At 50.1% G+C, this 14,087-nt stretch overlaps 1 protein-coding gene across 2 annotated transcripts in view; it reads right to left on the bottom strand.

Moving 5' to 3' along the window:
* Nucleotides 1–14,087, bottom strand: part of LOC149365573 (serine protease 30-like) — a 45,805-nt gene that overhangs the window by 20,008 nt on the left and 11,710 nt on the right. The window lies entirely within an intron of this gene.

Below are 14,087 nucleotides of genomic sequence, written 5' to 3' on the forward strand. Positions count from 1 at the left end.
TTAATTTCTAATGTCGTAGGGATTTTGAACCACCTTATAAAGCGCAACCTGCCGACACCTCAGCCACGTTGCACAGTTCTGCGTAAGCCGTATTAAGCTTGGGACAAAAATTGATCGTTTGCGAATTATCTGCGTTGCCAGAGCCATTAGCCTGTTAGAGAACAGCCATGGGATCACCAAGGGATCACATTGGGTAAAGCTGAAATTTGGGCGAGTTGGTAAGTATTCATATTAGAAGGAACAGCGCAACAAAGGCGGGACACAGAAGGGGAGACAGCGCTTGTCTTCTGTGTGTCCCGCCTTGGGTGTCCCGAATTTGTTGCGCTGTTCCCCCTAAGAAGAACACCAAGGGATCACCATCCACAGTTGGCCTTCCCAAGGACTAACCGTTCTTCACAAAGACTGAGTTACGCATTTAGTCTAATTTTACCTATATTTTTGCTTGAGTATAAGCGACGTGTTGAATTCACAAATGAATCTAACGCTCCCTTGTTTCTCTCAAGCGACTTTTCCGTGCACTTTAGAGACCAGCCGCCCATGTGACGTCAGCGGCTCTCAGCACTACCCATACAAAAAATCTTTAGAGTCTGTAGACTGTACATAAACTTCTGTCTATAAAGTCTATAGACTATCTACAGACAAATCCTATAGCCTATAAACAAAGTCTATAAGCAACGCAAACCCTATAGATAGTATGTAGACTATCTATGCAAGGTGTTTTTTTTAACCGCCTACAAATTTTTAAAAAGAAGGTGCTGATAGCATCGTGAATGCCGCCTTCACGGAATGTATATTCGGCTCGGCGGACACAAGATAAGGGCGTAGCGGTCAAATTTACTTGATTAATTAGCCAAATTTCGTTAATTATCCTTTTTAACGCTTCACTTTACGCTGCGTATTGCAATCGCAATATTGAAGACTGCAAAGATTCAAAGCTAATACAATTTGCAGCATGTTCCTAAGTGCAACAGACATTGAGATGTTCGCCACTGAATTTTCAGTCTTTTCGGATTCGATTCAGGCACTGAACGCTGAGAGTGCGCCGGAAATCCTGCCCATGATACTACATAAGAGATTGACGAAATGATGACAACCGACGGCACCAAGGCTAGCTCCGACTGCGGCAGGCAGGCGCTCGAGAAGAGCACATAGTCACTGCTTCCGTGAGCAGCACGCCCTCTTTTTTCGTCATTGGCATTGAACTTGGAGGCACGTTTCCTGCCGTCAGCGGCTTCGAAAAAGCATCACGGTGATAACGCTCAAAATTTCCCTTTCCGCTCTGGCTCGGCCCAGAAAGGAAGGGTGTGCAAGTTGTTTGCTTGTGCTTTATTTTTCATCCAAAGTGATTTCAAAAGACGTGAACTAATGGCCGCATTTGTTTTTCCCATGGAGGAAGGAACTCCATGGTTTTTCCAGTCCCGGACTACTTGCTGGCAGGTCTCGGCTTCCGCTCGGACAGGAAAAGCGTCATGGTCACATGACCTACTTGCCATAGGCTGCTTTCGAACTCGGCGCCAGAGCCGGGCTCCCCCTCGGTTACCGTACAAGAACGCTGTCATCTGCTAGCAGACGATGCAAGCCACGGCCACTACGACGCCGAAGCAACGCCGAAGCAACGCCGTGCGCTCGATCATGATACTGAGTCGATTTAAAGACTGTACTGTCAGCTTAGCGTAGGTGCATTACAGAACTCAGCTTCGGAGGTATGCTCGCCGCTACTGCTTGCGGCGAAGTTCGCACTAAGTAGCCCAACTCGTTGCGGAAAGGCGGATAAACGAAAGCCTCCGCAAAAATGTTGACAACAAGCTCTATAGCTGCTCCAGTATACGAGTGGTTCACCTGCGATGCTTTCAGGTAAGCGTACAGACAGCATGTGGCAAAACAAGCGAACAAGAACCTCTCTACGACACGAGCAAACAATACGCGCTCGCAGCTCCGAACGCGCGTCCGTGTGCGGTGGATTTCAAGAAAATAAACGAAGATGCAAGAACAAAAAGTCTTGCGATGGCTCAGAGAGGAGCTACGGAGCTCATGTGAAGGTTTAACGCATGATATCGACCTCCAGGAACACGAAAAGCACTCAAAATGCACACGGAGTCTAACTTAATATGGCTGCCAGCGCGGTGCGCAGCTATCGTCTGCTGCCTTATCAGCAGCCCCAAGCAGCCCGCGGACTGCCATAGGCTAAAAACGAACGCGTTGCTATGACGATACAAGCAGGTGGGCGGAGCTTTCGGGCTGCCCGAGAAAAACAAATACCGGACTCGAGTCCGCAAGTAGTCCGGGACTGAAAAACAAATGCGCCCAATGACTGCCCCGTCGTATCTCGATGGCTAGGTTTTATGCATCGGTGTTATGCATGCAGCCCGTTGTGAAGGGCTGCGGAATAACTGAGCTGGAGCAGAAATATCGGCGTCGAAGCTTTTCAGAGCGCCCTCGCGCGCGGATTGGGCTCCACAGCCAGACTTAATTGTTCCCGGGCTGGTAACTCACGTTCTCTGGCAGAGGTTAGAGCGTCGAGGGTCGTTTGCTACCTGGTGCCGGATTCGCTGTAGAGCGAGTTGGCGGGCGGCCTCGGCGTGACTCATGCAGTTGGTACTGGCTGGAAGGCAGCACTGCGTCCAGCATTGTTGTGGCTTCGCGACCAGTCGCTAAGCAAACGGGAGTGAAGCGCGTCGCCTCTTGGATCGCAGTGTTGTATGCAATGGTGACGTAAGGAATTATGGCGTCCCAGGTGCGGTGGCCCGCGTCGACATACATGGAAATAATTTCTGCGATCGGCTTGTTGAGCCGTACGGTGAGCCCGTTCATTTGAGGGTAGCAAGCGATTGTTTTGCGGTGATTTCAGCAGCTCATTCGCATAACCTCCGGCGTAACGGCCAAGGTGAATGATGTCCTCCTTTCAGTTGTGCGATCGCGGGGGGCACTGTAACGAAGCATAATGTCTTGAATGAAAAAAGTCGCAATTTCATCTGCGGTACCGCAGCGAAGAGTCTTAGTCTCACAATATATGCTCATGTGGTCGCTGGCGATAACCGGTTGCCCAGAGTATACGCCGGTAATGGGCCGAGTAAGACTATGCCGACTTTTTGGAAGGGGCCTTATCAGTAAGCTTATCAGGACTTATCTGTGGCGTATCAGTAAGCTGTCGTAGTTTGGCTGATTTAGTCGGCAGCGTCTTGCAACTTGGCACTCACGGCAAGCGTTCACGTAACGCTTGACTACTGCAGCAACCATGGGCTAGTAGTACCTTTGGAGTATTCGGGTAATTTTTCTGCAAAAAGCCACGTCACTAGAAGATAGGTCATCACGGCACAATTGCAGGACTTCGTCACGAAAGGCCGTAGGTACGAAGAACAGACAGACAGCTTCCGTCTGGCTTTAGTTCTTCTTATACAGAACGCCGTCTCACAAACAGAACGACGACAGTGCCCGCGAGAAGTTTCCCGGGGGCGACTGACAGCGTCCTTCAGGATACTGAGCGCATCCTTCAAGATACTGAATGAAGGGCCGTAGCTAACTGTCGTCTCTTTGGAGTTGTGTAAGACTGGACGCGGAGATGGCGCCAAGAAAAACAGAATAGTCTTCGAGGTCGGCTCTGATTGTCTCGATAAGAGCGCGAGATAGACAATAGGCATCGTTGTGCTTCATCCCGGACTTATAGACGACGATGACATCGAATTCTTGAAGTCCAAGGCTCCAGCGTGCAAGTCGTCCTGAGGAATTTTTGAAGTTTTCCAGGCAACCCTGTGAGTGGGGGTCACTGACGACTCTGAGAGGGCGGTCATTTGAATACGGGCAAAATTTGGTAACTGCCCTCACAATCTCCAGGCATTTTCAGGGATCTCGGAAGAAGTTCTGCACAAAACGCCGATAATAGGCGCACAGACCCAGAAAACTGCGCGCACTTCGCTTATCGGTTGGTACAGGAAAAGCGGAGACGACGGCTGACTTATCGGGGTCCGGGCTAGCTGCCATGGCGCTCTCGATGTGGCCCACAAACTCCCTTGGAAAGCGAAGTGGCACATTTCGGGCTTGAGGGAAAGGCCGCCCGAACGAATTGCGTCGAACACAGCGTACAGGAGCCTCAGGTGCTCTTCGAACATGTCGGAGAAAATGACGTCATCCAGTTATACATGAGGCGTGACTGTCATTTCAGATCGGCAATTGTGGTGTCCGTCATCCTCTGAAAGGCTGCAGGAGCCTAGCACAGGCCCAAGAGGAGCGCCCGGAATTCGAGAAAACCTGCCGGCTTAATAAAGGCGGTGTTTTCCCGACACTGTTCACCCACCTATACATTTACCTATAGCCACTGTGTAAATCTAGCGATGAGAAGTGTGCGGCGCGACGCTGCCGTTCCAGGGAGTCATCAGTACGTGGCAGAGGATAACTGACATAACTTTTGCTGGCTTGCGTCAGCTATAATGCGGTGCTTCGTGAACGGTGTCTGCCTCAGGTTGGAGGTGACCTTTCCAATCTGCGGACTCAAAAGGAACCAAAACGCGGTATCGCCACCGCTGCAATGAGGGACCCACTAAGAAGACCATGCCAACGCACTAAGAGACCATGTCTCATTTGCCCCGTTCCTATTGGTCGGCCGTGACCAGCGGCCATATTGGTTTTTTGCGTCACCGGCCGACGTCATAAACGTGCAGAAGTGTTGACGTTGCTTACCTAATTATGCGAGCCGATTGAGACGATTTTTCGGGATTGGAACGAGTGGTCTCAAACCGCTTGAGACAGAAAATGGCGGTTGTTTACATCGCCGGTGGCCGCGCGAGCAACGGTGTAAGAGGGTGCATGAAGACGGTTTTGACGTGCCGGACGAGTTGTTTCGACGTTTTGACATAGGAAGGAGTATAATTGTGTGCGACGAACTCGCCGTTGAACTTGGAGGTGTGCGGGTGAGTGCGCGGTCAGTGGAGCGGCAAGTGCTGTGCGCGCCTTCGCCGCCGGTGGGTTTGAAGACACCGTAGGAAATGAAGTAAACGTCGGCGTAGCCCAACCGACTGTGAGCAAGTGTTTGCGGTGAGTTGCGGAGACCACTGTCAAAGTTAAGTCGCAGAAGGTGCGCGCTTTCCGGCGAGACCCCCAAGACAAGGCGGCGGCGAAGGAGGACTTCCTTCGCATAAACTTTCGCCACCGCAGTATCCACGGCGGCGTCATCCGAGCATCATCCGAACGGAACGGCAACAACACCGACACGAATATCAAGTGCTTAACTCGAAGCGGGCGGCATGAGTTGGTTACGAGGCGGAAGAGTGATTGTTGCCGCATGACCGGGCGTGCCGGCTCTTAATTTCCGCAGTGAGATTGCAAGCTCCCAGCAGCTGCACCGGTCTGCTTCCGTATTTCGGCAGTTGCTGCAGTGTGATTATTCATGGTCGCCAGGTATTTTCTGAACAAAAATAAATAGAATCACGCATCGCCCTTGGAGCACTTTTGCCATCGATAGCAGGCTAGGTGAGTTCACACTGGCGAGTCGCGGAGGTCGCACGACAGGCTTAAATCGATTTGTTACGCTCACTCCCCGCTTTACATGTGCTTCGCAAACCGTAACTAATTGACCGAAATCGGTCGCCTAGAATACTAGTGCGACGTTTGCAACTCGCCAGTGTGAACTTGCCTTAAAGCTGCCTTCGCCGGTTTTCGAGCCAAGCGCTCCTTGCAAATTGACCTCGGCAGACCCGTAGCAATCACTGCCTTTAAATAGATTTTTCCGCGCACTTAAGACGTCTGCACAGTACTTTGATTTTACGTAATGTGTGAAATAAAAGGACAGCCGTCGAATCAGCTGATGGCCTCTAGCTAGGGACTTCACTGGCCACCGCTGATTGGTTGACTCCGGGGTTGGCATCTCGCGGTGTCGTCATTTTGACGTCAGAGTCTCAAAATTGAGACAAAAACTCGTAATACCGTCCCAGAACGCGAGGTAAAAGGTGCTGTTTACTTCGTCCGCCTGTCGCCATCAGGGATAGGGCATGCTCATCCGGTCTGCGATAGTGCTGCTTCTGTTTTCTTTTGCGTTCATTTTCTCGCTTTGCAACTGGGGCGCCACACTCACGCTTTCCACCGATCTCGACTTGCTCGGGGCGGTTTCACTGGCGTCGCCGTCTGTGGCCCGCGTGGGATAAGCGAGCGCTGTTTGTTATCTGGCTTGCAGCGCTTAGATTTCGCTTGCATCATCGCCGTGTTGTCAGCGTCTGGTTACGATGCTAACAGTGAAAAAAAGAAAAGAAGACGATCGGATTCCGGTCGGTGTCCAACGCGACAATTCCTGAATTGGTTGTTCCATGTAGCGAGCGCAACTTTATCGCCACCGGAAAAGGTCAAATGCTTTCGACTACTTACGCGTTAGCGTGGAACCTGAAAAGAGCGCGCGAATCATTTCTCTTCGCCGTCACGGCGTGCAGCAACGCGTCATTGCAAAGGAAACAGGTCGCGCACTGCCTGCAGTTACCAGAATCTTCCAGGCATTCTGTGGTGACGGACGAGTCGGAAACTTGCTCCGTGGCACAGACCGCGTGTTACAGGCAAGGATTAAGACCTGCTTAGTGTGGCCGCTGCAGCAGACACACCCAACATTACGGCTCGTTATTTAAAGGATGTTTTTCAGTTGTGTGCCAACACATCAACTGTAAGACTTCATCTACACGAGGCTGTTAAGTAAAAGCTTGTACCTTCACAGAACCAAGTGGTCTCAGAAGCAAATAGAAAAGGAAGGCTAGTGTTTGCACAAGAGCATGCATCATGGACTACAGAGGACTGCCGCTGTGTGCTGTTCTCTAACGAGTCAACATTCTCACTCACTGGGACCATGCGTCAGCGAACTTGGAGAGCCGACAACACCAGGTGTGCCTTTCCTGCCATATCTGCATGCCGACCTGACATATGAGGCAGGATCACTTTAATCCATTGGCCATCATGCTGAATACAAGTGGCCTTCGTTCATTTATTGATTCACGCATCCGGTAGGCCTTTATTTGTTCAAAGCGCAACCAGACGCTGATAACACGGCGCGGATTGAAGCAAAATCAACGCCCTTCAGCCCAGGGAGCTAAGAGTCGACAGCCGTTGCCACCAGTGATATAGTATAATGCACTGCGCAAGTTGCGTTCGGTGGAAATAATGCACGGGGCGCTCTAGTGGCAAAGGGAGAAAACGAATGTCCAATAAAACACAAGCAAAGCTATCGCAAACCGGTTGAGGGCGCCTATCTCTGATGATTGCAGGCAGAGGGCGTAAAATGGACCTTTGGCCACACGCTGCTGTGTTCGCATTTCATTTGACGCCAATAGTACTGTCGCGATCAATATATTGCGAGACGCGGAAAAGCGCGGCAAAACTGCGTTCTGCGCAACCTAACGGCACACCCTCGCTCTTTCACCCTTGCAGGCATCTCTGCGCCGTCACTCCTCCCTTACGCGCTTCGTACGTAGGGTAGAACCGGCGCCGGGTGCCGCATCGATATCTGGCGAGCATCTGCCTAAGCCGCTGATGGGTAAAGCGGACCGCGTGTCGCCTTTCGCAGCGCAGCTACTCGTGGTAAAGTAGAGAGAGCATGCAGTTATGTTATCTGTATTCAGGGGTGCCTCGCAGGCATGTCCATGATTTTATGCGAAGCATATTACTAGAGCTACACTACAGCCCGTCGAGCGCGGCGGTGGAGCTACCATTGACCTTTAGCGTGACCACGTGACAACATGACGTCACAGCAGAGGAGAGATGGGCTGCCGGCTCGCGCGGTCGGCCGCGGCGGTGGAGGCTCCACATCAGAGGCGCGGCGGCTGACCACGTGACAACATGACGTCACAGCAGAGGAGAGATGGGCTGCCGGCTCGCGCGGTCGGCCGCGGCGGTGGAGGCTCCACATCAGAGCCGCTGCAGCTGACCACGTGACGCTACAGCAGCGGTATAAAGCTGAGCTTGCCTCGCTCTCCGGGCACTTACGAGGCGGCCAGGTGTTGGGATGCCGCCTAGAAGCAGGGCTGATTTGAACGAGAAGCGAAAGATTCAGCGTGCCACAGAGACCGATGAAGAGTGGGATGAACGTCAACCAAGGAAAGCCATGTATTACCAAGCCTAGCCATCAATATGCTTCGCATCTGACTAGGCTTAACCTTAGCTAAGCCTCAGCCATTTTTTTTTTCAATGCGCAAGCGCTGAACGAACGGGCCATAAGGCTGCGAATGCCGGGATGACCAACTTGTCAAGGTCGCGAAGAGGGTTGGTATACCAAGCCTTCCGCGAAAAATGTGGTTACGCGAAACAGAATAAGTAAAAATATAACGATGCTCGGCAACGATTCCCTCAGGTGTGCTCCGCGTGTCCAGTACACTGCGAAGCTAATGCCTAGCGAACTTGGCGTCGAATGTGCTTAATGGTTGTAGTTGACCTGCGGAGGTGATCTGCGATCTGTGTCCGAATCATTTTCTTTATTTGTTTAGCGCATGCAGTGTGTGTAGTCATTTCCTTTCTCCCGTCGGTATATATTGCTGACGCAAATAAGCCGCACTTCAGTTGGTAGTATTCACCGCGTGCTTTTCTCTTTCTTTCTCTGTAGTTACTGTTTGCGGTGCTTTGATTTTCTGCTTAACTTTGCTCCGCGTCTGCTGAATATGTTATGGCTAAAGTCAGAGCCTTCCGAGTGGACGAGGCTGGTTGTCCAGCACAGAGATTGCCTCGAGGTCAATTTTGCTGTCACGTGACCAGCAGTGTTCCGCCACCGCGCCCCGTTTCGTGTTCATTTGTTTGACATCGTCTTTGTGCTGTTTCACTCCTTCGACAAGGTTCATCATTTCGCCAAGAAAATTACACTGCCTCTTGCGAATGTAACGTCGAATCCATTGTGTTGACATATTCGTAAAGGACATATGCCGTAATTTTGATAAAGAATATGCCCACGGCAACTGAATTATTATCCTCATCTTAATATATGTAATCAAGAATAACTTCGAGTCGTATGTCTTCCTTCGTTCTGTAGAAGAAAGCTAAAAGCGACCGGTACTAAGGAAATCGTAAGACAGCATTTCTGTCTACTTTTTAATTTCTTTTGTTGACAAATTGAAAATTATTAGTCTAATCGTTTCATGGCAGGACACCAAAGGGCTTCTTTTGCCAGAAAGATCGAAATACGACTCCCAATAATAGCAGAAATATGGTTTCCAAAAAAATATAGCAATAAAGAAAAACACCTGAAGGCAGATCAGCGCCAAATTTATTACTGGCTTCGTCATTTCCATAAGAAAACACTGGAGGCCGCCTTTCCCAGAGGTAAACCTTAAAGGGTTCGGAGTTGTCGTTGATTCATCGGGACGCTGTCCGTCGTCACTTAAAACACTAAAAGTTGCACCAGCCGCGGTATCTGGGCTTCTGTAGTCCGATAAAGGTCGACATGCACTGCTGGAAGCAGGGGCGGTTCTCAAGTTTCAGGAAGTGAGGCGCCTTGGAAACACTGTGGCTCAACCTTTGACTCGTCGCTCTGGCCCTGATCCACGTAATGCACGTGGGTCCTATGAGGTGCACGTGCAACCCTTCCAGCAAAGTAAGACTGCGCTGCAATGATGTGGCGCAGTTCTGCACAACAGTCTGCGGTGCTCGGCACTCTGAAAAGAGGCTGAGAAATTGTAAGCTTCTCAGCTGCGAAAGCTGAGCCCACAGTCTCCAGGAGTCTAGGGCTAGCTCCGTGTGCTCGATGGTGAGCTTACTGAGGTTGGGGTTGGCGCACAGTAGTCCTATCAGCTCTATTAACCGGGCGACACTCATAGCGTCCACTGCAGACAGACGCAGTTCTGCGACACGGCACGCCTTCAGGAAGTTGAAGGAATGCAGTCTTGGCACTTTATACAGGGTCAGAGATTGAAGACCTGTGGCCCTAACTAGGTGGGCTAACCAACGCAACACAACTACTCCTTGCAGGGTGAACACAAATGGCTCCTTTCTGTGACAAGACAAACAAGGCCATGCAGGGTCACCAATAAGGTTCGAGCGCAAGTCCAGTTCCTCCAGTCTAGGACAAGCGAACCCAAGCTGTTCCATCGAGAAGCCATTGCCCCTCAGAGCGCACGGAGCCAGAGACAGGGCACGGAGTTGGTGTAGACGAGACAGCTCGGCAATGGCGGAGAAGCCGAGTTCTTTGGAGAAGTGGAAGGCGTTGAGGTTAAGTTCAGTGATGGCCCTGAAGACTTGGAAAAAGTTGACGAGGTCGTCCTTGCTCTCTCGTGGGGCGCAGGTCACGGGTGGATTCCACGGGTAGTCGGGAGGTTTGGATACAGCGACCACCGCCAGACGTCGGACGTGGCTCCAGCAGGCGTTTTCCGCTATTTCTTTCAGTCTGCTAGCGGTTTCTGCGGTAGCATTGATAGTCAGTAGAATTTGCTTCGCCCTGTACGCATGCGCAGGGTCGCATTGTAGACTGGATCTGCCGCCTACAGACCATGGATTTTGTAAAGATTGTACACAGATCTCCGCATTCCCGCAGACGGTGATCATCCCGATGAATAGGTTTTCAAATTTCAGACCTCCTTTGAACTCTTCAACCCTCTCGTCAGTGGTGTAGGTGAACACTTGGAGGCGGTCAAATGCAGCCTTTGCAAGAAGCGCGCACTTCGGAACTATCAGCGCGTGCACACCACGCACTGTGTGCACATGAAGGCGGTTCAAATCGGGACACTGTTCCAGGAAAGGTAACAGGGTGTTGAAAGCCGCGCTATAGGTGGAATGCACCTCGATGTACATATACCTGAGGGGGAGTGTTCTTGCTTCAGAGGCTTCGCCACGGCTGAAGTAAGAGCTGTGTGGCTTGTTTACGAAGGAAGGGTTGAAGAACAGAGAGAACTCCAGCCTTTCAAGTTTGCGGAGGCGTTGAGCAATGAGTCGGAAGAGCTCTCGCGCGTCGAGAGGGCATCCTACGCAGAGCAGCTCGGTCAACTGCCCACACATTGCTACGCATTCTAGAAGGACGTTCTGGTCGCTCAGGAAGCAGTTGGTGAGGCAAAGAACACGCACGTGCTGACTTCGGTGCAAAACAAGGGTTCTTGTGAGGTCGTCCACAGCGTTGGTAGCGCCGCACCGAACCATCCTCAAAGCTTCGCCACTGTAGTTGAGGATGGCAAACTCTGGTCCCAATGCAGCGATGGAGAGCCGCGACTGCACATCGAGGTTGTGCAGTATGGTGATCCATGCCTTTCTTGGAAGGCGACCGTAGTCGGGATCCTGTGCTGCGGACGCGCCTTGAGCGATTCCGGTGACCGACGGGACGCTGCTGGAGACTGCAGGCGAAACAGCACCACCAAGCATTGTCTTGGTTAGCGAAACGACGACATGCGACTGCAGTGTCCTCAAGATAAACTAATGCTCTTGAAGCAACACGCTTATATACACTGAGGCGTTATCTTCCGGCTGTCTGGAAATCCACTTTTACGTCGCTGAGTTTGATTTTCCATTACTTCCGCGCAGTCGCAGTGGAAACCGCGGCCGCCGTAATCATATCTAGGTGGCCAGAACATGATTCCACCGCGCCCTATCCATTGACCGGGGAAGTTGCTGTCGAGCCAATCCCTTGCACGCGACGAGAAGTGCGCAGGCGCCTCGTCGTGCTGAAACCACGAGCCGTGGACTTAACGCGGACATGAAATCGCTGACAGCACCACTTAGTATGTTCGCCGTGTATGACTTTGCGAGTTAGATTTTCTTCCAGAAAGTACGGCCCCACTACTCGATTTGAGTAAATGCCACACCAGACATTCACTGACCGCCGGACTTGGTGGTGGTGCTCCCGGAGCCAATGCGGGTTCTGATCACACCAGTAGTGGTCATAGTGCACATTGACTTCCCCATTACGGCAGAAGTGGGCCTCGTCCGTCCACAGAACTTTCCTAAAAAAGTGTGAGTCTTCGCCACGTTTAATCAACGCCCAGTTGCTGAATTCATACCGCTTTTTATAATTGCCTTCGCTGAGATCCTGATGCAGCGATATATGGTAATGATAAAAACCATGCTTCTTGAGCACGCTCCAGACTTAATATCAGGGGAATCCAACGCCCTAGACGATTTGACGGATGCCGGTTTTAGAGTATGCACGTACTTAGGCGAGAACATTTAACTCGAATTCTTCACTCAGGAATTATTCACCCTTTGCCTTCCTTGAATGAAGCACAGATCATTTGGTCCGGAACAGTTTGTGCATTTTAGCGAACATAGTATGTGGCGGAACCGGGCTTCCAGGATTCTCGGAGGCGTAGAGTCTTGAGGCGAGGCGAGCGTTGCCATTCGTTTTTACGCAGGCGACAACAATCCGCACATTCTCGGCAACGAGTATCGCGGTTGCAGCTGCCCTGCCATTCCAACACGCATTCAGAGTTCATATGTATAGGTTTGCAGCAATCTTGTTCGTTCTGTTAACAGAATCGACATCCGGCAGCGGACCAGCGGAGATTCCGATTAAAATAATAAATCGCAAGCCGATAAGCCACCGGTCCTATCTTGTCCGAGCCACAGCGGAAATGGAAATCTTTTGCGTTATCGCCGTGCTGCTTTTTCGAAGCCGCTGACGGCAGGAAACGTGCTTCTAAGTTCAATGCCATTGACGAAAAAAGAGCGCGTGCTGCTCACGGAGGCAGTGACTATGTGCTCTTCTCGAGCGCCTGCCTGCCGCATTCGGAGCTAGCCTTGGTGCCGTCGTTTGTCATCATCAATTCGTCAATTTCCTACGTAGTATCATGGGCAGGATTTCCGGCGCACTCTGAGCGTTCAGTTCTCGGCTCTGATCCGAAAAGGCTGAAAATTCAATCACGAACATCTCAATATCTGTCGCACTTAGGGACATGCTGCGAATTGTATTAGCTTTGAGTCTTTACAGTCTTCAATATTGCGATTGCAATATGCAGCGTAAAGTGAGGTGTTAAAGAGATAATGAACGAAATTTGGCTAAATAATTAAATAAATTTCACCGCTATGACCTTATCTTGTGTCCGCCGAGCCGAATACACATTTCGTGAAGGCGGCGTTCATGATATATACTGTCAGCGCCTTTTTTTTTAAATCTGTAAATGGTTAAAAAAAATATCCTGCATATTTATCTATGGCCATACACTTTTAGTAGACTTGGCTAGGGATAGTCTATGGATATGAAATATGAATAGACAAAAGGAAATATCTATAGGAAGACAAGTTAGTATAGATAAGAAGTCTATAGACTGTCTATAGACCATTTTTATAAGGGTGTGGCGCCTTCTGTCCGAGTTCATTGGTAGGAATGGAGGCTTCTCACATCGACGGGAAACGTGAGAACCTTTAAGTGGTCACTAAAAAAGCGACACGTGAGAGCGCGCTGGCTATAAGACACACGCATAAACACTACAGAAGTGTCCTCTATGTCGTGAGTGCGGTGTCCTTGAGATATTCTCGGTGTCGTTACGGATAAAATGGAAAACAAACTATCTAACCATGCTAAAAGTAACACAAAGGAATAGAATCATTAAGGGTCCCGACACATCATCATCACCATCAGCCTGACTGCGCCCATTGCAGGGCAAAGGCCTCTCCCATGTCTCTCCAATTGACCCTGTCCTTTGCCAGCTGCGGCCAACGTGTTCCCGCAAACTTTGATTGATTGATTGATTGATTGATTGATTCAATTTTATTTGTCAACATTCATACAAGGCATGCTTCTGAGAACATCTGGATCCCTAGCTAAAAGCTAGTTGGGATCCATGCAATTCAGTTTCAAAGAAAATTGCAGGCATAACAAAAATTAATTACATACATATGAAATTAGAAATACATAAATGGGCACATAGAGCAACAATATTCAGAGCACCAAGCCTCTTTTACAAATACATACAAACACACAAAAATACATGAAAAGAAAAAACGCTGGCTTCACTCATTGTTTATAATATTTTTTCAATGACTCAGGAAACGTTTTACAATATTTGAGTTCACTTGGAAGCTTGTTATACAGCTTAGTACCAACATGGGCCATCCTTCTTTCTCCATAGACATTTTTCGTTTTCGGAAGAAGAAAATTTCTATGAGTGGCGTTGCGAGTGCATAGTGGTGGGATACAGAATAGCGATGAGTGTAAC

Source organism: Amblyomma mixtum, chromosome 1 (genome assembly GCF_055824585.1).
Source record: "Amblyomma mixtum isolate Tamu chromosome 1, ASM5582458v1, whole genome shotgun sequence".
Classification (NCBI taxonomy): Eukaryota; Metazoa; Arthropoda; class Arachnida; order Ixodida; family Ixodidae; genus Amblyomma; species Amblyomma mixtum.